The following is a 25,715-nucleotide window of genomic DNA, read 5'->3' on the forward strand; positions in this document are numbered from 1 at the left end:
GTAGAGCTCTTTGTTCAAAAAGCAGGAAACGTGTTTTGTTAAAGGGACTAAAATATAAATCTTTTTCCTTTCTTCCACATTCTCTCTCTCAACATGTCACAGAGTTTTAAATTTGATATTTAATGAGGTTCTTCCTTTTTTTTTTTTTTACTTTTTGGCCACGCTCCACGGCATGTGGGATCTTAGTTCCCCAACCAGGGATTGAACCCTGGCTCCCTGCATTGGAGGCACAGAGTCTTAACCACTGGACCACCAGGGAAGTCCCTAAATTTGCTATTGAATGTAGTGCTCCCTCAGGCATGGGGATCCTCTTGCGGTGAATGTAGAACCTCTCAAGCAGTGGAGAGGTGGCCCCATGTGACCTACCAACTGCTGGGTCCAATCCCCGCCACTAGCCACTAGACCAATGTACTGCTTCCTGGTCAGGGGTGAGGAAGTCTCCCCTTCCCACCAGCCAACTGCTCCAACCCACATGCACTAGATTCTTGGATCATGGGTGGGCTAGAGGCTCATTCTGCCAAGTCCCTGATCAACATGCTGTGGTGCTATCAGCCCAGGGTAGGGATGGCACTTCCCATGCCCACCTGACCCCAACCTCCCTATGCCCACACCCAGGTTCCCACAGGGGGGAAAGGGCAACAGCCACTACTGGGTTGAAGCAGTGAGGGGGGAGGCTGGGTGGGTCTCTGGGAATCAGAGAACAGGGCAGTGGGCAGTGGAGAACCCATCCAGAGAGGTGGTGGGAGGTGGGACTGTGAACGAGCTGAGGCTCCAATCCCCAGGCACATGTTTCACTGCCCCATCAGACTGCATTTACAAAACACAAATTTGAAGATGAAAGTACGAAGAACTTCAAGATGGTGACCACAGAACATTAAACCCTGAGCATGGAGCCCCTGGGAGGCTGCACCCATGAAGGTGGTCCTGCTTGAGAGCTTGATGTGCCAGCCAGAGTTGAAGCTAATATCCATTATTACTATCAACTAATACAACTCTGTTCCAGGAGGGCTTGATTATGTCTCAACTTAGAAGATTTAGACGTGAAAAGGATTTATTTTTTTCCAATCCTTACTTTCAACAGAGCTCTATGGAATCTCCCCTTCCTACTCCTAACAACTTATAGAAGTTCTAGGGAAGTTAGATTCCTAGCTGTCAGATTCCACAGCTACCCATTTTGATCATTAAAACTCTGTCTATTTAAAGACTTTAATCTCATTGTCAATTGAAATCTCATTTCCCCTTCTCCCAGGGCAGAACTGAGCTGGGGCCCTGATTATTAGAGAGCCTGGTTCTGAGATGTCTCCTCCTTCCCTCTTCCAAAGTTGAACTTCGCAGTGTTGGGCAGGACTGGCAAGTGACTGGGACAAGGATCTCTTCCTCTCTCAGTGGGTTGTTGCTTCTCTCTGGTTAACACTGTGGTTCTGAAGATGCCTTCTGTGTGACAGTCCAATTCTGCCCTCCTTGTAGGGTGCATGTGTGAGTTCTTCAGAGGCAAGGCCTGCCCACTGTAGGAATCCTTGAAGTGGGAGGTGCCACCCCAGCTCTACTGCTTCCACAGCTGCCACCTGGCCCCTCAGTGCTACATCTCACAGCCTCTTATTACTAGGCTTCTTACTGGGCTTTCCTGCTCCTCCTCTGCCCTCTTGTCTTGGGGTGGGAGGGGAAGACTCTCCTTCTTCCCCAAGGGAAGATGACCCACAAGCCTGATATTCTTCCTCCTTCTAGTCTCTTTTTAATACATAGTCCAAGTGTGGGATGGGTGGGTGAGGTAACGATCCAGGATAAATGAGTTGGTTTTGGTCTGTTTTAGGAATCTTGGAAAAGGTGTGTTGTCCCCATTGTTGATAGCTGTCTAACAATGTATGGTATAGACTCATTTTGTTTTGGACTGGGCCCTAGTTGCTAATTCCTGGGCAATAATAACCTTTTTAAAAAAACACATGCATCAAATAAATAGGGATATTAGTAAAAGTCTTAACTTGGTTCTTCAGGACCATTGCAAGATCGCCACCTCTTTCTGGACAAGGTTCAGGGCAGGCCTGAGATGAAAGTTGCCTCAAATGGGAGCATTATGAACCAAATCAGGGCAATCAGCCCAAAACTAAACCACTAAGTCTGAGTGCGCGGGTAGAGGATAGAGCCTGGTGTGGACCTCAGAATCTTCAGAGACAGACTGAGGGGAGTAAGGAGGTTGCAGAGGAGGATGGATGCTTTTTTACTGTAGGGGTTTTCCTGTGGCCCTCAGCCCACTTATGTGAGCAGGATAAATGAATTAAAAGCAGACAATCTGAAGATTTGACATGAAAATGATTATTTGCACACTGAGAATGGTGAGAAAGAATGCATTAATTACCCTTTTCAGATTATAGCCAATAAAAAAATTATTTGTTGACTAAGTGGATTCATTTGTAGTGAGAATAGTATAGCTCTTGAAATCCATCCAAAATGCACATATTGTTAATTTAGTGTGGCTAAAACTTCATGAAACCAAAATCCATCTCATATATTCTGAAGTGTGACACCAAAAAAGTATTTGGATTAATGAAGTTATATAGAAAACATTCTTATAAAGGATATATTCAGAGATCAGTCAGGAGTTATTTTTGTTTGCTTCCATTATGGCTATACCTCTGTGCCAACAATTTGCTGCTAGAAGTTGTTTTTTAAAATGGAATCTTTGTAGTAGATTAAATCCAGCTGGTTTCAAATACTACAGGGGAAGATGTGGTGGGGGGAAGGGGGCCCAGATGGCCACATCTCCAGGGAATTCTGTGACCTCAGTGATGACCGACTGAAATTCCTAGACTTTTCTTGTGCGAGAAATTCTATGTTCCTGAGAATTCTTATTTTTTTATTGAGGTAAAATTCATATAACATAAACCTGTACCGAGTTCCAAACCATTTTCGTCATCCCAAAAGGAAACCCCATACATATTAAGCAGTCACCCTGAGAATTATTTAATCTTTGGCTCCAGGTTATAAGCATTAATCCTATCAGCTCTGTTATAGAGGAATAACACGAAAATTATTTTCCTCCCAAAAGTATAAAAATTGTTATTTAATAATAGGGTTTACAGGGCCAGCCAGGGGCCAGTCTGTGATTCCAAGGGTGACACCTTCCTGACTCTGACTCTGAACACGTGGGTATGGTCTGTCCTCCAGAGGGGCAGCAGTAATATCTCTGCACAGACTTTACAGCCTCTGACAAAGCTACCTGGGTGATCCTAGAAGACCAAAGTGTCAACTGAGTTTTGAAGAATATTTAAGGTTTTCAGACTTAAGTGATTTTGAATTATCAACAACCAGGCAATCAGGAGATTTAGTAAGTGGTTAAAAAGAAGAGTGTGGATTCAAAGTTTATAAATGGGTTGGAAAGTAAAGAAAGCCACAAACACTACACTAACAGCCTCCAGAAATGGCCTCTTTACAACTTTGACTCCATTGATGGAGAATGTGTGCTGGGGAAGGGACTCATGTATTTAGGGGAAGGACCAAGAGGCCTCTCAGAGAGAAACTCTGTCCTAAAGGAAGAGCCTGGAGGAGAAGTTTGGGCCAGAAACAAAGGCTGAGTCACCAGAAGGGCATGGTTTCTCTGATTCCAGTGCTACATTTGTCAAGATTCCTCTCCTAGCCCAGATTTCTCCTGGGGCTCAAGTTGGGGTGGGGTAGGGTGCGGGACATGGTAAGTAAAAAATGGAAAATCGAAAGAGCTGCTTAGCTAAAAAGGAGGAGTCCTGAACTAGACTAAGGCATCTCATCCATTCAACAAATACGTTTGGGAAGAACTAAGTGTTGGGCGTTTGTTAGACAAGGATGATATAATGGTAAATAAGACAGATATAGTCCCTTTCCACAAGAATTTTATAGTCTGGAGGTAGATATTTAAAATAGGACTACATAAATCCCAATTATTGAACAGGGAAACTACCATGGTTGGGAAGGATAGGGAAGGCTTTTCTGAGGAAACAGCGGTTTCAGCTGAAACCTGAAGGATAAGGAGTTGGGAAGGGTGTGTAAACGTTTTTTGAGGTGGGAGGAGCTTGAGTTTGAGGCCAGTGGGGCCAAGTACAGGGGCTGGAGGGAGAAGCCGCAGGACGCAGCTTATGAAGGAGAATGTTCTGCTAGCAAACACACCCAGACCCAGGCAGGGCAGAGAGTCCTTCCCTGTTGTAAGGCTGCGGGGTGTGACCTGAACTAGGGCCTTGAAGGGCTTGGTAAAAGGGTTTGTCAGGTGTCCCGTTTCTCCTCCGGCAAAATGCACTAGGTCATTAATTTGGCCTGTCACATGCCTCAGGCGTCTATGTGACATTGTTCCAAAGACGTGGGTTCAATCTCTTCCAAGAAAGTCCAGGATTATTCCAGAATCCGGATCAAGTCTCATACCAGGAGCCAAAACTAAGGCATGTGGTGCTGGCAGGACCAGTGTCCTTCCTGGTTAACATTTCTGGCTCAAACTGGGGGCAGATGTGTTCATAAATCTGCATGAGAAACCCCTCACAACATTAACTCCTCTCTGGTAGGAAGGGTGTGGCCATGTTTGTGCTTCTCCTAGCATCACTCCTTCACCAGGAATGAGCAGCCTGAAGAGTCATAAATCTTTCAGTTATATCAGGGCCAGGTTTCCCATCAGATATTTGGGTAGAACTACTATGAATGGGGACAGAACCTCCAGCCACCCTTTGCTCTAAGAGGCCAGGAAAGTTGTCCTTCTTGTTTGAAGCAGTATTCCAGCACCTGGCACAGTGCATACTGTGTGGCAGGGAGTCAGTAAGTACCTTTGTAATGAATGAGTGGAGGCTCAGCACAGGGCAGACAGTTCTGCCAAAGCAGTTCCCAGCTAACCCAAAAGATTAGCATTCTCTGCTCTTAGAGATGTGAGAAACCAGCAGCTAAAGCCGTGATTCTCACCCCTGCCTGCACATCTTGGAAATTTTTTAAAATGCATATACAATTTTATTTTGGGTATGTTTTTTAAAGTATAAAGAAATTAGGCTGGAAGTAAATATGCCCAAATATTAACTTTTTGATAGTGAGATCATATAGAGTTGTTTCTTACTCTGTGGTACTTCTGCATTCCAAGGTAGGAATGTTAAAGAAAAACAAGAGCTTTAGTGAGGTATAATTGGCATACAATAAACTGCATATGTTTAAAGTGACAATATAAGTTTTAACATATGAATACACCTCTGAAACCATCACCACAATCAAGATAACGAGCATATGGATCACCTCCCAAAGTTTCCTTGCATGTCTTTGTAATACTATCCTCTGTCCCATCTCTACCCCATCCCCAGGCAACAAGTAATCTGTTTCCTATCACTATAGATTAGTTTGGGTTCTCCGGAATTTTATATAAATGGGATGATAAAGTATATATTCTTTCTGTCTGGATTTTTTCACTCAACATAATTATTTTGAAACTCATTCATGCTGTTTGTATCAGTAGTTCATTCTTTTTATTGCTGAGTATTATTGCATTGTACATACATGTAATATATTTATCCATTTGCCTGTTGATGGACATTTGGGTTGTTTCTAATTTTTAGTTACTACAAATGAAGCTGCTATAAACATTTATGTTCAAGCCTTTGTGTGGATGTATGTTTTCATTTATCTTGGGTTAATTCCCAGGATTTGAGTGTAAATTCCTAGGTAGGCATATGGCTTAACTTTTTAAGAAGCTGCCAAGCTGTTTTCCAAAATGGCTGTACCATTTTGCATTCCCACCAGCACTGTATGAGAGTCCCAGTTTTTCTATATCTTCTCTGGCTTTTGGTGTGGTTAGCCTTTTGTATTTTAAACATTCTAGTGGACATATAGGCATATCGCTGTGGTTTTAATTTGCATTTCCCTAATGATTAATGATTTTGAGAATCTTTTCATGTGCTTATTTCCCATCTGAATATCTTCTTTGGTGAAATGTCTGTTCATATCTTTTGTCCATATTTTTATAAGTGTGTTCTTATTGAGTTTTAAGAGTTCTTTATGTATTCTGTATACAAGGCCTTTATCTGATATGTGATTCGCAAATATTTTCTCCCGGTCTGTGGCTTGTCTTTTCATTCTCTTCACAGTGTCTTTTGAAGAGTAGTTCTTAATTTGATGAAGTATAATTTACCAAAATTTTAAAATGGATAATCCTTTTGGTTGTGACATCTAAGGAATCTTTGCCTAACCCAAAGTCACCAAGATTTTTTTCTGTTTTTACTTATAAAAGTTTCACAGTTTTAGGTTTTGTATTTTGGTCCATGATCCATTTTGAGTTAATGTTTTTATATGATAAGAGATGTGAAGTTCATTTGTTTTTGCATATAAATATCCCATTGTTCCAACACAATTTGTTTAAAAAAACCAAAAAAAACACTGTACTTTCTTCACTGAATTGCTTTGTTGAAAATCTATGGACCATATATGTGTAGACCTATTTCTGAATTCTCTATTCTATTCCATTGAACTACTTGGCTATTTTGACACCAATATCTTTAAGTCTTTAAGTCATGTAGTTTAAGTCCTCCAACTTTGTTCTTTTTTTTTTTTTCAAAATTGTTTTGGCCATTCTAGATTCTCTGCATTTCCATACGAATTTTGGAATCAACTTGTCTATTTCTAAAAAAGAAATGTCTACTAAGATTTTGATTGAGGTTGCATTTGAATGTATAGATCAATTTAGAGAGAAATGACATCTTTAAAATATCAAGTCTTCAATCACTTGGGTGTTTAAAAAGTACTGATGCCTGGCTACTCCAGACCAACTGAATCAAAATCTCTGGGCATGGGATATGGGTATCATTATTTTCTGAGAAATTGGTCAGGTGATTTTAATGTGCAGCCAGGTTGGTAAACAGTGAGCCCTGGCATCTCTCTTAGTGGGGTTCTGCCCGTTTAATGCTCCCAAAGGGGAATAAGCCACGTTGAATAACACAAGGAATGACAGAAGGAACTAGTGATGCTGAGCTTTACAGAAAAACTTTCAAGGATACATGGACTTGAAGGGCTACCATGTAGGTGAGGAATTAGATTGTTTCTAATCCAACAGACAGAAACTTTAGAAAGTCAGATATCATTGCAGCCCAAAAAGGTGCTTTCTAACAGTCAGTGATGTCCTCAGAAACAATGGTCTTTCTGGGAAAGGAGACTGCTGGCAGTCCTATAGGCTGGATAACTGTTTGGTGGGACAGCATAACAGAAAAGCTGCAGAGGTTTTTCAGCATCAGAAGAGTTCTTAGAAGAATGGTTTTGCTAACCACTGTGAGTTTCTGATTCTATGAAATATTTCTTTAATAATTTTCATGAATTTTTCATGAAATGGCTATTAGTGTAGTCTTTGTTATAAGTCATATCTCAAAGTTGGTGGGGAAAAAGTAAAATATGTTACTTACAGGTAACTAGTTCTGTGTAAGGGATTAGAATACACAGGGGCATATAGCATTATATGGGAGAGACAGTAGAAACGGTAATAATAGAGCAATCTTACTGAGAAAAGAAAGCTCAGAATGATGAAACTTCTGAGGAATGAATCTACCCTGTTGACTGCAAGAGCAGGGCAATGATATTGTGCTGTAAAATTTATATGGAGATAAAGTATCCGCTAAAATATTTGACAGATTCAAAAATATAATTAGTTTTTTTTTAGTGCACATGGAATGGTGACAATAACTGATCATATTTTGGGCCACAGAGTCTAAAAACATGCAAATGATTGACACTATGTAGAGCATGTTCTCTGATTACAGTGGAATTAAGCTAGGAAATCAATAATAAAAAATAATTAGAAAATTGCTAAATATTTGGAAATTAAGTAATACACTTCGAAATAACCTATGGATCTAAGAAGAAATCACATTAAATGTTGGAAACTATTTTGAACTAAAAGGAATATTTTGTTTCATATTATGAAAACACAACATATTAAAACTAAGGTGCAACTTAAGTTGTGCTCAGAGTCATATTTGTAGCCATAAATGTATATATTAGAAAAGAAGAAAGTCTGAAAATCATTTTAAGAAGTTAGGAAAATAATGCCAACTTAAACCTAAAGGAAGTGTTAGAGTGAGTCATATGAAATTATCTGTATTCAACAATTTTTTACCTTTACAAACAGCAATTTCACTTTGTTCAACCTCATAGAAGGAAGGAAACAATAGAAAGCAGAACTTAAGTTATAATGGAACAGGAAACAAAGTTATAACGGTGAGAATCAAAACTAAAGTTGGTTCTTTATGAAGACTAATACAGAGGTTCTAGAAATGTAGTCTCAGGACTATTGGATGTCCCTGAGTCCAAGGGGTCCACAGGTCAAAAAGGTCAAAATTATTTACCTCCTCGCTCTCCCACTCCTCCTCCTCCTCATCATATATTATTTTCCATTTTCATCCTCATTATCTCACAAGTATATAGCAAAGTTTTCCAGTGGTTACATGACACATAGTATTGCAACAGATTGAAAGTAAAAGTAGATAAGAGAATCCAGCTGTCTTCTATTAAATCTGATATTAAAAGAAATTTGAAATCTGAAACAATGTCATTCTTGTCAATCAATTTTTGTTTTAAAAAATATTGCTATTTTCATTTAAACAGATCTTTTTATAAAATGATGTTACTTGTTAAAATGTAATGGGTTTTTAATGAATCAATAAATAAATATCTTTAAATTGTCACAATTTAAATTTCTAATATGACAAATATTGATACATATAGATAATGCAAAACTTCCTTAAGGTCCTCAATAATTTTTAAGAGTGTAAAGGATCCTGAGTATCACTGGACTAATAAAATTGATTTACCACTGATGAGGTTGGTCAAGAAAAAAGTAAAAAAGAAGGCATGAATCTCTATGATAAGAAATGAAAAAGAGATATCACTATATGCCCTACAGACATGAAAAAGATAATAAGATATTACAAACACTGTTACATTAATTCGTTTGAAATTTTAATGAATTGGCAAATTCCTACAAAACATAGCTTACTAAAATCGATGCAAAAAGAAGTAGAAAGTATGAAGAGTTCTATATTTATTTAAATATTTAAGCTCTAATTTAAAACCTCCCTCTGCCCTATACAAAACCCCATCTAGACCTGATGACTTTGCTGGTGAATTCTACCAAACAATTAAAGAAGAAATAACACCAATCTTAATTAAATCTTCAAGAGAATAGACTAAAAAGGGACACTTGCCAACTTATTTTTTTTTTAGTTTTTATTTTATTTTTTTGGCTGAATTGGGTCTTCATTGCTGCATGTGGGCTTTCTCTAGTTGTGGCGAGTGGGGGCTACTCTTTGTTGTGGTGTGCAGGCGTCTTATTGCGGTGGCTTCTCTTGTTGTGAAGCACAGGCTCTAGGCGTATGGGCTTCAGTAGTTGCAACACACAGGCTCAGTAGTTGTGGCATGTGGGCCCTAGAGTGCGCGGGCTTCAGTAGTTGCAGTGTGTGGGCTCAGTAGCTGCAGCACGTGGGCTCTAGGTTGTGCGGGCTTCAATAGTTGTGGCATGTGGGCTCAGTAGCTGTGGCTTGCGGGCTGTAGAGTGCATGGCCAACTTCTTTAATGAGACAAACATAATTTGGTGCTAAAACCTCATGGGGACGATACAAGAAAGGAACATCACAGGTTCTCTTTCATGACAGATGCAAAATTCCTAAACAAAGTATTAGCAAATTTAATCCAGTGATTCATAATAGGATAATACATCACAACCAATAGGATAATACATCACAACCAAGTTGAGCTTATTCCAAGAACGCAATGTTGGACTTCCCTAGTGGCACAGTCGTTAAGAATCTGCCTGCCAATGCAGGGGACATGGGTTTGATCCCTGGTCTGGGAGGATCCCATATGTCACGGAGCAACTAAGCCCACGTGCCACAACTACTGAGCCTGCATGCCACAAATACTGAAGCCTGCGTGTCACAACTACTGAAGCCCACGCAACTAGAGCCCGTGCTCAGCAACAAGAGAAGCCACCACAATGAGAAGACCATGCACCGCAATGAAGAGTAGCCCCCACTCGATGCAACTAGAGAAAGCCTGTGCACAGCAAAGAAGACCCAACGCAGCCAAAAAAAAAAAAAAAAAAGAATGCAATGTTGGTTTAATATTGATATTTAAAAATCAATCAATGAACAACAACAAAAAAATCAATCAATGTAATTCATGACATTAATGGAATAAAGGATATCCATTATATGGTCAATTCAATTTATGCAGAAAAAGCATCAACAATTTAAAATATCCAACAATTACTCGTGATATAAAGATAAAACAACAACCTCTTAACAAATTAGGTATACAAGGGAACTTCATTAACTTGATAAAGGATAGTTACAAAATACCTACTGCAAACATCATACTTAATTTGAGATATGGAAAGCTTTTCCCCGAGATTGAGAATGTGGCAAGTATGCCCACTGTCACCTCTGTTATTCATTATTTTTCTGAAGCCAGAGCAGCAAGCCAAGAAAAAACATAAAATAGGCATAAATATTAGAATAAAGAAAAAATGATAAGACTATCATATTATTCAAACATAATATGATGCATATATATAAAATCCAAAAGAATCTTCAGAGAAACCATTAGCATTGCATTTCTTTATATAATTTCACCACTGCACATGTATCCAATAAAATGTGTACATGTGTGCACCAAAAGACATTTACAATGTTTACAGCAGCATTATTTGCAATATTCAGAAACTAGAAACAATCCAAATGCCCATCAACAGTAAAATGGAAAAATAAATTGAGATATATTCATACAATGGAATACTATGTGGCAACAAAAAGACACAAACCAATGACAGATGCAACAACATGCATTATGTTAAATGAAAGAAGCCAGAAGCAAGAAGTATATGTTGTATGGTAACATTTATATGACACTCAGAAAAGGCAAAACTAATTTATTGGGTTAAAAGCCAGAGGAGTAACTCCATTTAGAAAGCAGGAAGAGAAACTAGGAAGGGTACAAGGTGGGGATTTCTTAGGTGCTAGTAGTGCTTTATTTCTTGATGTAAGTGGAGATGACATGGATACATTCATTGAGTAAATATTCATCAAGAATTTTGAGTACTTAAGAATTCTGTACTTTTCGGACTTTCCTGGTGGCATAGTGGTTAAGAATCCGCCTGCCAATGCAGGGGACACGGGTTCGAGCCCTGGTCCGGGATGATCCCACATGCTGTGGAGCAACTAAGCCTGTGTGCCACAACTACTGAGCCTGCGCTCTACAGCCCGTGAGCCACAACTACTGAGCCTGTGTGCAACACCTACTGAAGCCCGCACACCTAGAGCCAGTGCTCCGCAACAAGAGAAGCCACTGGAATGACAAACTCATGTGCCGCAACAAAGAGTAGCCCCTGCTCACTGCAACTAGAGAAAGCCCACGCGCAGCAACGAAGACCCAAGGCAGCCAAAAATAAATAAATAAATAAATAAATTTATTTAAAAAAAAAGAATTTTGTACATTTCTGTGTATATATTGTACTGCAATAAAATAATTCATAAAGGTATTTGTACAAGATATTGAAGAAGAGAGATCTTTTCACATGTACAGGCAAATGAATGATGACTAAGAAGGCTTAGAGAAATTCCAGGACTGATGCAAAAATATTTTTGAGATAAATCAAACTGTGCCAAAAGAGTGATCATAATATTATTATACAATTCAACTCAACATTATTATGAACAGAAAAAACTTTAAAAATCATATCATTTTGTTTTAGTGTTAGAAACTTTGATTAAAATGTGAGCATTGTTGAGCGATAAATTGGGAGATTGGGGTTGACATATACACACTACTATATATAAAATAAATAACTAATAAGGACCTATTGTATAGCACAGGGAATTCTACTCAATACCCTTTTATGAACTATATGGGAAAAAAATCTAAAAAAGAGTGGATATATGTATGTGTATAACTGATTCACTTTGCTGTACAGCAGAAACTAACACAACATTGTGAATCAACTATACTCCAATAAAATTTTTTTAAAATGTGAACATAGTTTAGGAGACCTTCAAGATGGCGGAAGAGTAAGACGTGGAAATCACCTTCCTCCCCACGAATACATCAGAAATACATCTACAGGTGGACAACTGCTACAGAACACCTACTGAACACTGGCAGATGACCTCAGACCTCCCAAAAGGCAAGAAACTCCCCACATACCTGGATATGGCAAAAGAAAAAAGAAAAAACAGAGACAAAAGAATAGGGACGGGACCTGCACCTCGGGGAAGGAGCTGTGAAGGAGGAAGTTTCCACACACTAGGAAGCCCCTTCACTGGCGGAGACGGGGTGGGGGGGTGGGGAGGGGGGAAGCTTCAGAGCCACGGAGGAGAGCGCAGCAACAGGGGTGTGGAGGGCAAAGCGGAGAGATTCCCGCACAGAGGAATGGTGCCGACCAGCACTCACCAGCCCAAGAGGCTTGTCTGCTCACCTGCCAGGATGGGCGGGGGCTGGAAGCTGAGGCTCAGGCTTCAGAGGTCGGATCCCAGGGAGAGGACTGGGGGTGGCTACGTGAATACAGCCTGAAGGGGGCTGGTGCACCACAGCTAGCCGGAAGGAGTCCGGGAAAAAGTCTGGAGCTGCCGAAGAGGCAAGAGAGCATTGTTTCCTGGTGCGGGAGGGGAGGGGATTCAGAGCACCGCCTAAACGAGCTCCAGAGACGGGCGCGAGCCGCAGCTATCAGCTCGGACACCAGAGACGGGAATGAAATGCTAAGGCTGCTGCTGCCGCCACCAAGAAGCCTGTGTGCAAGCACAGGTCACTATCCACACCTCCCCTCCCGGGAGCCTGTGCAGCCCGCCATTGCCAGGGTCCCGTGATCCAGGGACAACTTCCCCAGGAGAACACACGGCGTGCCTCAGGCTGTTGCAACGTCATGCAGGCCTCTGCCGCCACAGGCTCGCCTCGCATCTGTACCCCTCCCTCCCCACTGCCTGAATGAGCCAGAGCCCCTCTATCAGCTGCTCCTTTAACCCCATCTTGTCTGGGAGGGGAACAGACGCCCTCAGGCGACCTACACACAGAGGAGGGGCCAAATCCAAAGCTGAAGCCCAGGAGCTGTGCGAACAAAGAAGAGAAAGGGAAATTTCTCCCAGCAGCCTCAGGAGCAGCGGATTAAATCCCCACAATCAACTTGATGTACCCTGCATCTGTGGAATACCTGAATAGACAATGAACCATCCCAAATTGAGGAGGTGGACTTTGGGAGCAATGATATATACATTTTTTTCCTTTTTCTCTTTTTGTGAGTGTGTATGTGCATGCTTCTTTGTGTGATTTTGTCTGTATAGCTTTGCTTTTACCATTTGTCCTAGGGGTCTGTCTGTCCGTTTTTTTTTTTTTTGTATAGTTTTTAGCGCTTGTTATCATTGGTGGATTTGTTTTTCAGTTTTGTTGCTCTCTTCTTTCTTTCTTTCTTTTTTCTTTTTTTTATTACTTTTTATTTTTAATAATTATTTTTTATTTTAATAACCTTATTTTATTTATTTATTTTTTCTTTCTTTCTTTTTTTCTCCCTTTTCTTCTGAGCCATGTGGCTGACAGGGTCTTGGTGCTCTGGCCAGGTGTCAGGCCTGTGCCTCTGAGGTGGGAGAGCCAAGTTCAGGACATTGGTCCACCAGAGACCTCCCGGCTCCACGTAATATCAAATGGTGAAAGCTCTCCCCAAGATCCGCATCTCAACACTAAGACCCAGCTCCACTCAACGACCAGCAAGCTACACTGCCGGACACCCTATGCCAAACAACTAGCAAGACAGGCACACAACCCCACACATTAGCAGAGAGGCTACCTAAAATCATAATAAGGTCACAGACACCCCAAAACACACCACCGGATGTGGTCCTGCCCACAAGAAAGACAAGATCCAGCCTCATCCACCAGAACACAGGCACTAGTCCCCTCCACCAGGAAGCCTACAAAACCCACTGAAACAACCTTAGCCACTGGGGGCAGACACCAAAAACAACGGGAACTACTAACCTGCAGCCTGTGAAAAGGAGACCCCAAACACAGTAAGTTAAGCAATATGAGAAGACAGAGAAACACACAGCAGATGAAGGAGCAAGGCAAAAACCCACCAGACCTAACAAATGAAGAGGAAATAGGCAGTCTACCTGAAAAAGAATTCAGAGTAATGATAATAAAGATGATCCAAATCTTGAAAATAGCGTGGAGAAAATACAAGAAACGTTTAACAAGGACCTAGAAGAACTAAAGAGCAAACAAACAATGATGAACAGCACAATAAATGAAATTAAAAATTCTCTGGAAGGAATCAATAGCAGAATAACTGAGGCAGAAGAACGGATAAGTGACCTGGAAGATAAAATAGTGGAAATAACTACTGAAGAGCAGAATAAAGAAAAAAGAATGAAAAGAATTGAAGACAGTCTCAGAGACCTCTGGGACAACATTAAACACACCAACATTCGAATTATAGGGGTCCCAGAAGGAGAAGAGAAAAAGAAAGGGACTAAGAAAATATTTGAAGAGATTATAGTTGAAAACTTCCCTAATATGGGAAAGGAAATAGTCAATCAAGTCCAGGAAGAACAGAGGGTCCCATACAGGATAAATCCAAGGAGAAACATGCAAGACACATATTAATCAAACTATCAAAAATTAAATACAAAGAAAAAATATTAAAAGCAGCAAGGGAAAAACAACAAATAACATACAAGGGAATCCCCATAAGGTTAACAGCTGTTCTTTCAGCAGAAACTCTGCAAGCCAGAAGGGAGGGCAGGACATATTTAAAGTGATGAAAGGGAAAAACCTACAACAAAGATTACTCTATCCAGCAAGGATCTCATTCAGATTCGATGGAGAAATTAAAATCTTTACAGACAAGAAAAAGCTAAGAGAATTCAGCACCACCAAAACGAGCTTTACAACAAATGCCAAAGGAACTTCTCTAGGCAGGAAACACAAGAGAAGGAAAGGACCTATAATAACAAACTCAAAACAATTAAGAAAATGGTAATAGGAACATACGTATCGGTAATTACCTTAAATGTAAATGGATTAAATGCTCCAACCAAAAGACATAGACTGGCTGAATGGATACAAAAACAAGACCCGTATATATGCTGTCTACAAGAGACCCACTTCAGACTTAGGGACACATACAGACTGAAAGTGAGGGGATGGAAAAAGATATTCCATGCAAATGGAAATCAAAAGAAAGCTGGAATAGCAATTCTCATATCATACAAAATAGACTTTAAAATAAAGACTATTACAAGAGACAAAGAAGGATACTACATAATGATCAAGGGATCAATCCAAGAAAAAGATATAACGATCGTAAATATTTATGCACCCAACATAGGAGCACCTCAATACATAAGGCAAATGCTAACAGCCATAAAAGGGGATATTGACAGTAACACAATCATAGCAGGGGACTTTAACATCCCACTTTCACCAATGGACAGATCATCCAAAATGAAAATAAGTAAGGAAACACAAGCTTTAAATGATATATTAAACAAGATGGGGCTTCCCTGGTGGCGCAGTGGTTGGGAGTCTGCCTGCCAATGCGGGGGACACGGGTTCGAGCCCTAGTCTGGGAGGATCCCACATGCCGAGGAGCAGCTAAGCCCGTGAGCCACAGCTGCTGAGCCTGTGCGTCTGGAGCCCGTGCTCCGCAACAAGAGAGGCCGCAACGGTGAGAGGCCCGCGCACCGCGATGAAGAGTGGCCCCTGCTTGCCACAACTACAGAAAGCCCTCGCACAGAAACGAGGACCCAATGCAGCCAAAAATAAATAAATTAATTAAAATAAAAAAAAAATTAAAAAAAAAACAAGATGGACTTAATTGATATTTAGAGGACATTCCATCCAAAAACAACAGAATACACTTTCTTCTCAAGTGCTCATGGAACATTCTCCAGGATAGACCATATCTTGGGTCACAAATCAAGCCTTGGTAAATTTAAGAAAATTGAAGTCGTATCAAGTATCTTTTTCAACCACAACGCTATGAGACTAGATATCAATTACAGGAAAAAATCTGTAAAAAATACAAACACATGGAGGCTAAACAATACACTACTTAATAACCAAGAGATCACTGAAGAAATCAAAAAGGAAATAAAAACATACCTAGAAACAAATGACAATGAAAACACGATGACCCAAAACCTATGGGATGCAGCAAAAGCAGTTCTAACAGGGAAGTTTATAGCAATACAGTCCTACCTCAAGAAACAAGGAACATCTCAAATAAACAACCTAACCTTACACCTAAAGCAATTAGAGAAAGAAGAACAAAAAACCCCCAAAGTTAGCAGAAGGAAAGAAATCATAAAGATCAGATCAGAAATAAATGAAAAAGAAATGAAGGAAACAATAGCAAAGTCAATAAAACTAAAAGCTGTTTCTTTGAGAAGATAAACAAAATTGATAAAACATTAGCCAGACTCATCAAGAGAAAAAGGGAGAAGACTAAAATCAATAGAATTAGAAATGAAAAAGGAGAAGTAACAACTGACACTGCAGAAATAGAAAGGATCATGAGAGATTACTACAAGCAACTATATGCCAATAAAATGTAAACCTGGAAGAAATGAACAAATTCTTAGAAAAGCACAATCTTCTGAGACTGAACAAGGAAGAAATAGAAAATATGAACAGACCAATCACAAGCACTGAAATTGAGACTGTGACTAAAAATCTTCCAACAAACAAAAGCCCAGGACCAGATGGCTTCACAGGCGAATTCTTTCAAACATTTAGAGAAGAGCTAACGCCTATCCTTCTCAAACTCTTCCAAAATATAGCAGAGGGAGGAACACTCCCAAACTCATTCTACGAGGCCACCATCACCCTGATACCAAAACCAGACACAGATGTCACAAAGAAAGAAAACTACAGGCCAATATCACTGATGAACATAGATGCAAAAATCCTCTACAAGATACTAGCAAGCAGAATCCAGCAGCACATTAAAAGGATCATACACCATGATCAAGTGGGATTTATCCCAGGAATGCAAGGATTCTTCAATATACACAAATTAATCAATGTGATACACCATATTAACAAATTGAAGGAGAAAAACCATATGATCATCTCAATAGATACAGAAAAAGCTTTCGACAAAATTCAACACCCATTTATGATAAAAACCCTCCAGAGGGTAGGCATAGAGGGAACTTACCTCAACATAATAAAGGCCACATATGACAAACCCATAGCCAACATCGTTCTCAGTGGTGAAAAACTGAAACCATTTCCACTAAGATAAGGAAGAAGACAAGGTTGCCCACCCTCACCACTATTATTCAACATAGTTTTGGAAGTTTTAGCCACAGCAATCAGAGAAGAAAAAGAAATAAAAGGAATCCAAATCAGAAAAAAAGAAGTAAAGCTGTCACTGTTTGCAGATAACATGATACTATACATAGAGAATCCTGAAGACTCTACCAGAAAACTACTAGAGCTAATCAATGAATTTGGTAAAGTAGCAGGATACAAAATTAATGCACAGAAATCTCTTGCATTCCTATACACTAATGATGAAAAATCTGAAAGAGAAATTAAGGAAACACTCCCATTTACCACCGCAACAAAAAGAATAAAATACCTAGGAATAAACCTACCTAAGGAGACAAAAGACCTGTATGCAGAAAACTGTAAGACACTGATGAAAGAAATTAAAGATGATACAAACAGATGAAGAGATATACCATGCTCTTGGATTGGAAGAATCAACATTGTAAAAATGACTACCCAAAGCAATCTACAGATTCAATGCAATTCCTATCAAACTACCACTGGCATTCTTCACAGAACTAGAACAAAAAATTTCACAATTTGTATGGAAGCACAAAAGACCCTGAAAAGCCAAAGCAATTTTGAGAAACAAAAACAGAGCTGGAGGAATCAGGCTCCCGGACTTAAGACTATACTACAAAGCTACAGTAATCAAGACAGTATGGTACTGGCACAAAAACAGAAATATAGATCAATGGAACAGGATAGAAAGCCCAGTGATAACCCCATGCACCTATGGTCACCTTATTTTTGATAAAGGAGGCAGGAATATACAGTGGAGAAAAGACAGCCTCTTCAATAAGTGGTGCTGGGAAAACTGGACAACTACATGTAAAAGAATGAAATTAGAACACTCCCTAACACCATACACAAAAATAAACTCAAAATGGATTAAAGACCTAAATGTAAGGCCAGACACTATCAAACTCTTAGAGGAAAACATAGGCAGAACACTCTATGACATAAATCACAGCAAGATCCTTTTTGACCCACCTCCTAGAGAAATGGAAATAAAAACAAAAATAAACACATGGGACCTAATGAAACTCAAAAGCTTTTGCACAGCAAAGGAAACCATAAACAAGATGAAAAAACAACCCTCAGAATGGGAGAAAATATTTGCAAATGAAGCAACTGACAAAGGATTACTCTCCAAAATATACAAGCAGCTCATGCAGTTCAATATCAAAAAACCAAACAACCCAATCCAAAAATGGGCAGAAGCCCTAAATAGACATTTCTCCAAAGAAGATATCCAGATTGCCAACAAACACATGAAAGAATGCTCAACCTCACTAATCATTAGAGAAATGCAAATCAAAACTACAATGAGGTATCAGCTCACACCAGTCAGAATGGCCATCATCAAAAAATCTACAAACAATAAATGCTGGAGAGGGTGTGGAGAAAAGGGGACCCTCTTGCACTGTTGGTGGGAATGTAAATTGATACAGCCACTATGGAGAACAGTATGGAGGTTCCTTAAAAAACTAAAAATAGAACTACCATATGACCCAGCAATCCCACTACTGGGCATATACCCTGAGAAAACCATAATTCAAAAAGAGTCATGTACCAAAATGTTCATTGCAGCTCTATTTACAATAGCCAGGACATGGAAGCAACCTAAGTGTCCATCACCGGATGAATGGATAAAGAAGATGTGGCACATATATACAATGGAATATTATTCAGCCATAAAAAGAAATGAAATGGAGGTATTTGTAATGAGGTGGATGGAGTTAGAGTCTGTCATACAGAGTGAAGTAAGTCAGAAAGAGAAAAGCAAATACAGTATGCTAACACATATATATGGAATCTAAGGAAAAAAAAAAAGGTCATGAAGAACCTAGTGGCAAGACGGGAATAAAGACACAGACCTACTAGAGAACGGACTTGAGGATATGGGGAGGGGGAGGGGTGAGATGTGACAGGGTGAGAGAGTGTCATGGACATATATATACTACCAAATGTAAAATAGATAGCTAGTGGGAAGCAGCCGCATAGCACAGGGAGATCAGCTCGGTGCTTTGTGACCACCTAGAGGGGTGGGATAGGGAGGGTGGGAGGGAGGGAGACACAAGAGGGAAGAGATATGGGAACATATGTATATGTATAACTGATTCACTTTGTTATAAAGCAGAAACTAACACACCACTGTAAAGCAATTATACTCCAATAACGATGTTAAAAAAAACCAAAACAGTGCAAATTAAAACCATATTAGAATGTCTAAAATTTAAAAACTGACAATACCAGGTATTGGTGAGGATGTGGAGTAACTGGAACTCTTATACACTGCTTTTGGGAATGTAAAATATTACAGCCATTTTGGAAGACAGTTTGTCAATTTCTTAAAGTGTTAAACATACATTTACCATATCGAAGGCATATAGCCATACAAAGACTTGTAGTTGAATGTTCACAGCAGTTTTATTAGCAAAAGCCAAAACCAGAAATAACCCAAATGTCCATCAACGGGTAAATGAATAGACAAATTATGATACTTCCATAAAATGGAGTATCACTCAGTAATAAAAGAACTAACCTACTGATACACACTACATTATGAATGAATCTCAAAATAATTATGTTGAGTAAAAGAAGCCAGACAAAAAATGGGTATGTGCTTTGTACCCTTTTATGATTCCATTTATATAAAATTCTAATGAACACAAACTAGCCTATAGTGACAGAGGCAGATGAGTGGTTGCCTAGAGATGGAGGGAGTAAGTAGGCGTGAAGGGGAGGAATTACAAAGGGGCATAAAGAAACTTGGGGGGTGATAGAGACATTCATTATCTTGACTATGGTGATGATTTCATGGATGTATACATATGTCAAAACCTATCAAATTATATACTCTAAGTGCAATTTATTGTATGCAATTATACCTCAATAAGATTTTTTTTAAAAACTGTACAAATGGTTCTGATGAGGAGCTAAGATTGAGAGCCATTGGTCTTCAGGATAAAAAGTGAACTCCTAGTATGCCGTTTAATGCCTTCACAATCTTTCTACCCTACTTCCTTCAAGTCTATCCAGTCCATCCTGTGCTACTTACACCTTTTGAGTATGCCTCCTCCTTCATGTCTCTGAGCCTTTGGACATGGTGTTTCCTCTGCCTGTAGGTCATCTTCCCTTCTCCACTTGTTGAATTTCTGCCTATTCTTCAAAAGTCAGCTAAAATGTCCCTACTTCTGGGATATCCTCCAAACTCCCCCTACCTGTCCTTAGTCCCTGTGTCCTATGATGCTCCTGTTACTCTTTGTATTTAAGTACCACTATTTTCAAACTTACAGTGCAATAATTCTACATTTTCTGTACGCTTTAGGATCTGTAACCAGCCTGAGCAGCATTTCTCAGCTTTTTAAAAATCTGTGTTCTCTTCTGATAAACATCAGGACTTTAACCCTCAAAGCCATCCTTAATTCTGAGACTCTTTGCACCTTCTGCATATTACTACCAGTCCCAAATTATTGTTCAAGCTTTACTTTCTGTTGTTCATCTTATGAAATAATATATTTTTGTTTTCCAAATAAAAAATGATATTGTCATAGTGAATATACTTTTTTCAAGTTATACACATTTTCCCTTCCCTCCCGCTACCCTGGAGGTTCTGACATACATTCCTCTCTCTTCCACTCAACAAACATCACACTAAGGAAGAGGAATATATCTTTTCCTTCTTTGAATCCCAATGTTGGACACACAGTAAATCTCAGTGAAGGTTTGTAAAATCTAATTGAACTGAACCTATCTTATAAGGGGTAGAGAGAGACTATTAGGATACATAATAGTAAAATTCATAAGAAGGTTCAGGACTAAGTGACAAAATACATATAGATAAATCACTAGGATCAAGCAGGCATCCTCCCAAGAATTTGGAAGACCATTAGAAACTATGAAAATACTAGAACTGTTTTCCAAAATGTGTAACCTGTTGTATAAATGAACACTACATTATGGTAGGATGAATTGCTGTGGCCTCCAATCATAAAACATACTTTTGAAAACAAACAAACAAACAAAAAACATGTTTTGGAGGAGACTCAGGGAATAATAGATGTTAGAATCTCACTTCCATTCCTTTAGTAAAAGGTAGGCTCTTAGAGTGCTTAGGTAATAATATTTTTTTAAGTTGGGAAGGAGCCAAAATAAAGTTTCTGAGAAATAAGGCATATGCTTGTCCTGGCATATTCTGATTTTGCAGGAGCCTCAGAGGCAACATACTGCAGCTGTGCTTAAGCGGGCCTGTTCAGCCCCTGTCTGTCAGGGAGGGGCATCCATACCTCCTGCCTGAGGATAAACCACGATCTCTCTGCAAGCGTGTATTTCCTTGGGGCAGAGAATGGGCCTTGATGTTGATTGAGTGCCTTGTGAGGAATAAATAGTAAATGCTTTCCATTCTTCAGTGCAAAAACAGGAGGCAGTTTTACAAGAGAGTCTTTCAAATCACTTTCTCAGATGGACAAAAAACACTGTTGAAAAAACTTTATTCAGCTTCAACTTCTAATCCACTGTGTGAGCATGGGACTTTAAAGCTTAGTATGGTTTCACGATAAATAAGATCAGTATGTATGAATTATCCTTTCATTCCTTTTTCCAAAATGATTCCAAGAACAAGTTCTTAGAATCAAGACACTGTCCTAATCTTTGACATATTTTCTTAATGACTTGTTTCCTTAGTTAGGGTTCTAGGTATACAAAGATGAAAAACACAGAGTTCCTGCCTTCATGTTGTTCACAACCTTTCCCACAACTACCTATAATACTCCCATAGCTGTTTTCTAGGTGCCAAACAATCTAGGGAACTTTGTCTTTTATTCTTATTTCCAGCCCCATGCCCTGCACTCAGGTTTTCAGTTATGCACAGCTGTTTGCTTCTGTCTTGCATAAGTTGAAAATGTGTTCTGTCAGAGTGACTGGCAGTCAATGATCTTTCCAATCCTGGGTACAGTACCTGGCTCATAGGAGGCCTGGCTCAACACATTTATGTTTAATATATGAATATTGTGTCTCTCTACCCTGTGAGAAACTTCCAATCACCATTTAAAAAAAAAGCTAGTGGGACGTGTTCTCTTGTGGGTCATGGGAGACTATATTGGCCAGAATACAATCTGGAAAGAACAGACAGAAGGATATTCTGCTCTTCGCCAGGATACCCTGCTGAACATCATTATCCTCAATTATAGAGAAGTAGATATTTTTCCTGTTACACATTTTTCCTTCTAAGTATGGAACTCCCAAGGACATACTTGGCCTAATCAGAAGTAGGGACTGAAGTGTAACAAATGAAAGGCAACTTCAGAAGGAGAATCACAGTGTTTTAATCAGCCCACAAGGTCTAATTCAAGACACCTGCTGCTTTGTGTAACAACAGCAATCTTCTCAGGACAACACATCTTTCTTTGTTTCCTAGCACTTATGGCTAATATATGCACAGCTTGGAGAACAACATTTATTATGGTAACTAACTGCAGGCAGAATAGAAGTGGTAAAGAAAATAAATATGTAGTTAGACTCCAGTATAATGGAGCTTTTTAGGCTCTAAAAAAAGAACAAAATAAAAAACAAAAACCAAACAACATGTGGTACCTGAAAACTAGGCCAAGTAGTCGTCTTACATTTTTTCCTCCACAAAGAAAACCACTTCAGAAAAAGATGGGATCCCTACTCACAGCTGGAATTGAGCCAAAAATGAAAAATTGAAGAATCAGATCTGTTACAGAATTAGTTTGAAAAAAGTTTATTGCTCTTTAAGCTGTTCAGCTTACTTAGTGCTATTTGCCCCCTGTATTATTACTTCAAAGCTACACCCCGAGGAGCACGGTAAGAGCCCACTGTTTCTTTCCTACATCATTTCCATGCTTAAAGTGCCAAGTTGGTATTTGCTGGGCATATTCACCATCACACACGCCTGTCCATGCTGCATATGTCACAAAGGCCAAAGACGTGCACCCGGAAATGTTGGAATGGGACAGATGCGGGGTGACTTGGGAAGACAAAGAGAAGGAAGGGATAGAAAGGTACATTTAACTGCCTACTATATGCCAGGTACTCTGCAAGATACTTTACTCATTAGCCAAAAGCTGGCCAATGTCCTCTTCCTTCCCACCCAAGATTTTCCATTTAATAGGGGTAGTGTTACTACTAATGGCATCATGCTGTAAGTATCACCATGCCAATTAATCCCAGGTATGCCCAAGTGGTGGAGAGAAGATAACACAATGTCCAAGGGGATGGTACCTTTAACTTTCCCCTGTAGCAGTAGAAACCCTCTTGTTGTTTATTTCATTCATTTTTTTAAAAAAATTTTTGACCGCACCCTGGGGCATGAGGGATCTTAGTTCCCCGACCAGGGATTGAACCCACACCCCCTGCAATGGAAGCACGGGGTCTTATTTGCTGGACTGCCAGGGAAGTCCCTACTTCATTCATTTTTGAAAACTACTCTGGTGGTAGTCTGTCATTTCACTCACTCATTCATTCAGCATTATTACTGAGTGCTCACTCTAGGCACTGCACAATTACTATGGTAGGTTCTAGGAAAACAGCAGTAAGACAGTCTCTGTCCTCAAGAAACAAACATAGCCTTCTTGGGAGGCAGACAGACATGTAAACAATAGGAACAAAACAATCTGTGGGGAAAGTGTAACAGTAGACGTAGGTATAAGATAAAACAGGGGAATGGAGGAGGGAGCAACTGCTCCACTTGGGGGAACTAGGGAACCTTCTTGGGACCAGTGGCAGGTCCCTGACATGAATTATGGTTCTGGTAAGTGAAACTGCCATTACCCATATACTGTTGAGGAGACACTCCAAGTCAGCCCCAGGATCCTGCCCTCCCTCCCCCAGCCACAGCTCTTGGGACTAAAGGTGGGCACTGTAGGGGAGGAAAAAACTCTTCCTCTACCCTCTTGTTTAGTCCCTGGGCCCTGCAAATTAAACTGACAATAGACAAATTAACAGGAGGAAACACCCAGAGTTTATTTATGTGTGTAACACTCACACACATGGGGATTCTCCATGATGAGGAACTCAAAGGGGTAGTTAGAATTGGGGGCTTATATACTTCCTTAATAGGAGAAGGGGAGAGGGGAAAAAAATTACTTTTTTGAAAGGTAAATGGGTTTTTAGGAAAAAAAAAACAGGAGATAAGAGAGTTTGTGATGTTTGTCTATAGGAGTATGAATGGTCTTTCCTGCTCCTAGAGAGCCACAAAACTCCCTTGGAGATGGTTTAATTCATATTCTCCCTCATGGGAGTAGATCCACCCTGAAGAGGAATTTATGGTAGCCTTATTTCCCAGAAATTGCTGCTTGTATTAAGATATGGGAAGCTCCAAGAAGATTCCCCCCACCCCTGCATTTGTCGAATCTCAAATATCTTCAGCTCAAAATAATCTTTATACCAAAGTAGCATATTTTTAAGATGGCATACTCTGATCCACTTTAGCAATGAACCCAAAGCAATAATCCACACACAACCTATGGCATGATGTGTGTGTATGTGTGAGTGTGTGTGTGTGTGCACCCGCACACGCGCGTGAGCAAAAAGATGACTGGGGAATGCAGAGAGAATTGGGTAGTTAGCCCACAAAGCTCTTTCTTGCCCTCTTCTGGATATTAATTCATCCTTCAAGGCTGAAGTGAGGAAGCGTCAAGGCAGAGTGGGTTGTCACCAAGGTGCTCTGAGCAGCCAGGGGTCAGCAGCAATGTCCCAGGAACATATCTCCAAAGCAAGTAGAAAGGCACTCAAAGAAAGATGGAGGTTTTCCAAAGACAAACTTTGGTTCAAGATTAAATAATGTCTTAGGTCAGTTGGTATATGAAATTCCTTTTGACAATAATGAAATGTACCTGCATTTGATAGCAGAATTTGGGCATAAGAAAATGTGGGCTCAAAAAAGTTCTGATTCTTTCTATAATACTAATTGTATAGATTGAAAATGTAAGTGACAAACATGTGAAAGATGACTCTTGAAAGATGATTTTTTAAAACTCTGAACTTTTGAAAAAAAATCTATCTTTTTAAAAAATATGCAGCTTCTAGAGGGAAGCCCAGAAAAAGATCTTGATGCAATAAGGAAAGACAGTGAAGTAACAAGTAACTCAAAATTTAGACCCAATTATTCAACATAAATGTTATTAGCAAACTGAAATATTTTAAGATTCTTGTATTCTTATAAACTGAAAATCATGAACCATGAATACAACTGTATTTCTGTACCTGAATTAAATCTCAGTACTGAAATTGTACAAGGAACTGATGTGTTTAGGACATAGGCTTTAAAATAAGCAAACCTATGTGTGAATCCTGATGCTTTGATCAGTTTCTTAACCCCTGAAAGCCTCAGTTTCTTAATATAGACCATGAACATAATTATGCTACCTCACAAAGTTGTAAAGATGAAAGGAGACAAC

General features: G+C 39.6%; 1 pseudogene; it reads right to left on the reverse strand.

The window, feature by feature from the left end:
- LOC137778111 (nucleoplasmin-2 pseudogene) overlaps positions 1–4,309 on the reverse strand; it is a 29,231-nt pseudogene extending 24,922 nt beyond the window's left edge.
- Positions 4,310–25,715: the final 21,406 nt, after the last annotated feature.

Source organism: Eschrichtius robustus, chromosome 15 (assembly GCF_028021215.1).
Source record: "Eschrichtius robustus isolate mEscRob2 chromosome 15, mEscRob2.pri, whole genome shotgun sequence".
Taxonomy (NCBI): Eukaryota; Metazoa; Chordata; class Mammalia; order Artiodactyla; family Eschrichtiidae; genus Eschrichtius; species Eschrichtius robustus.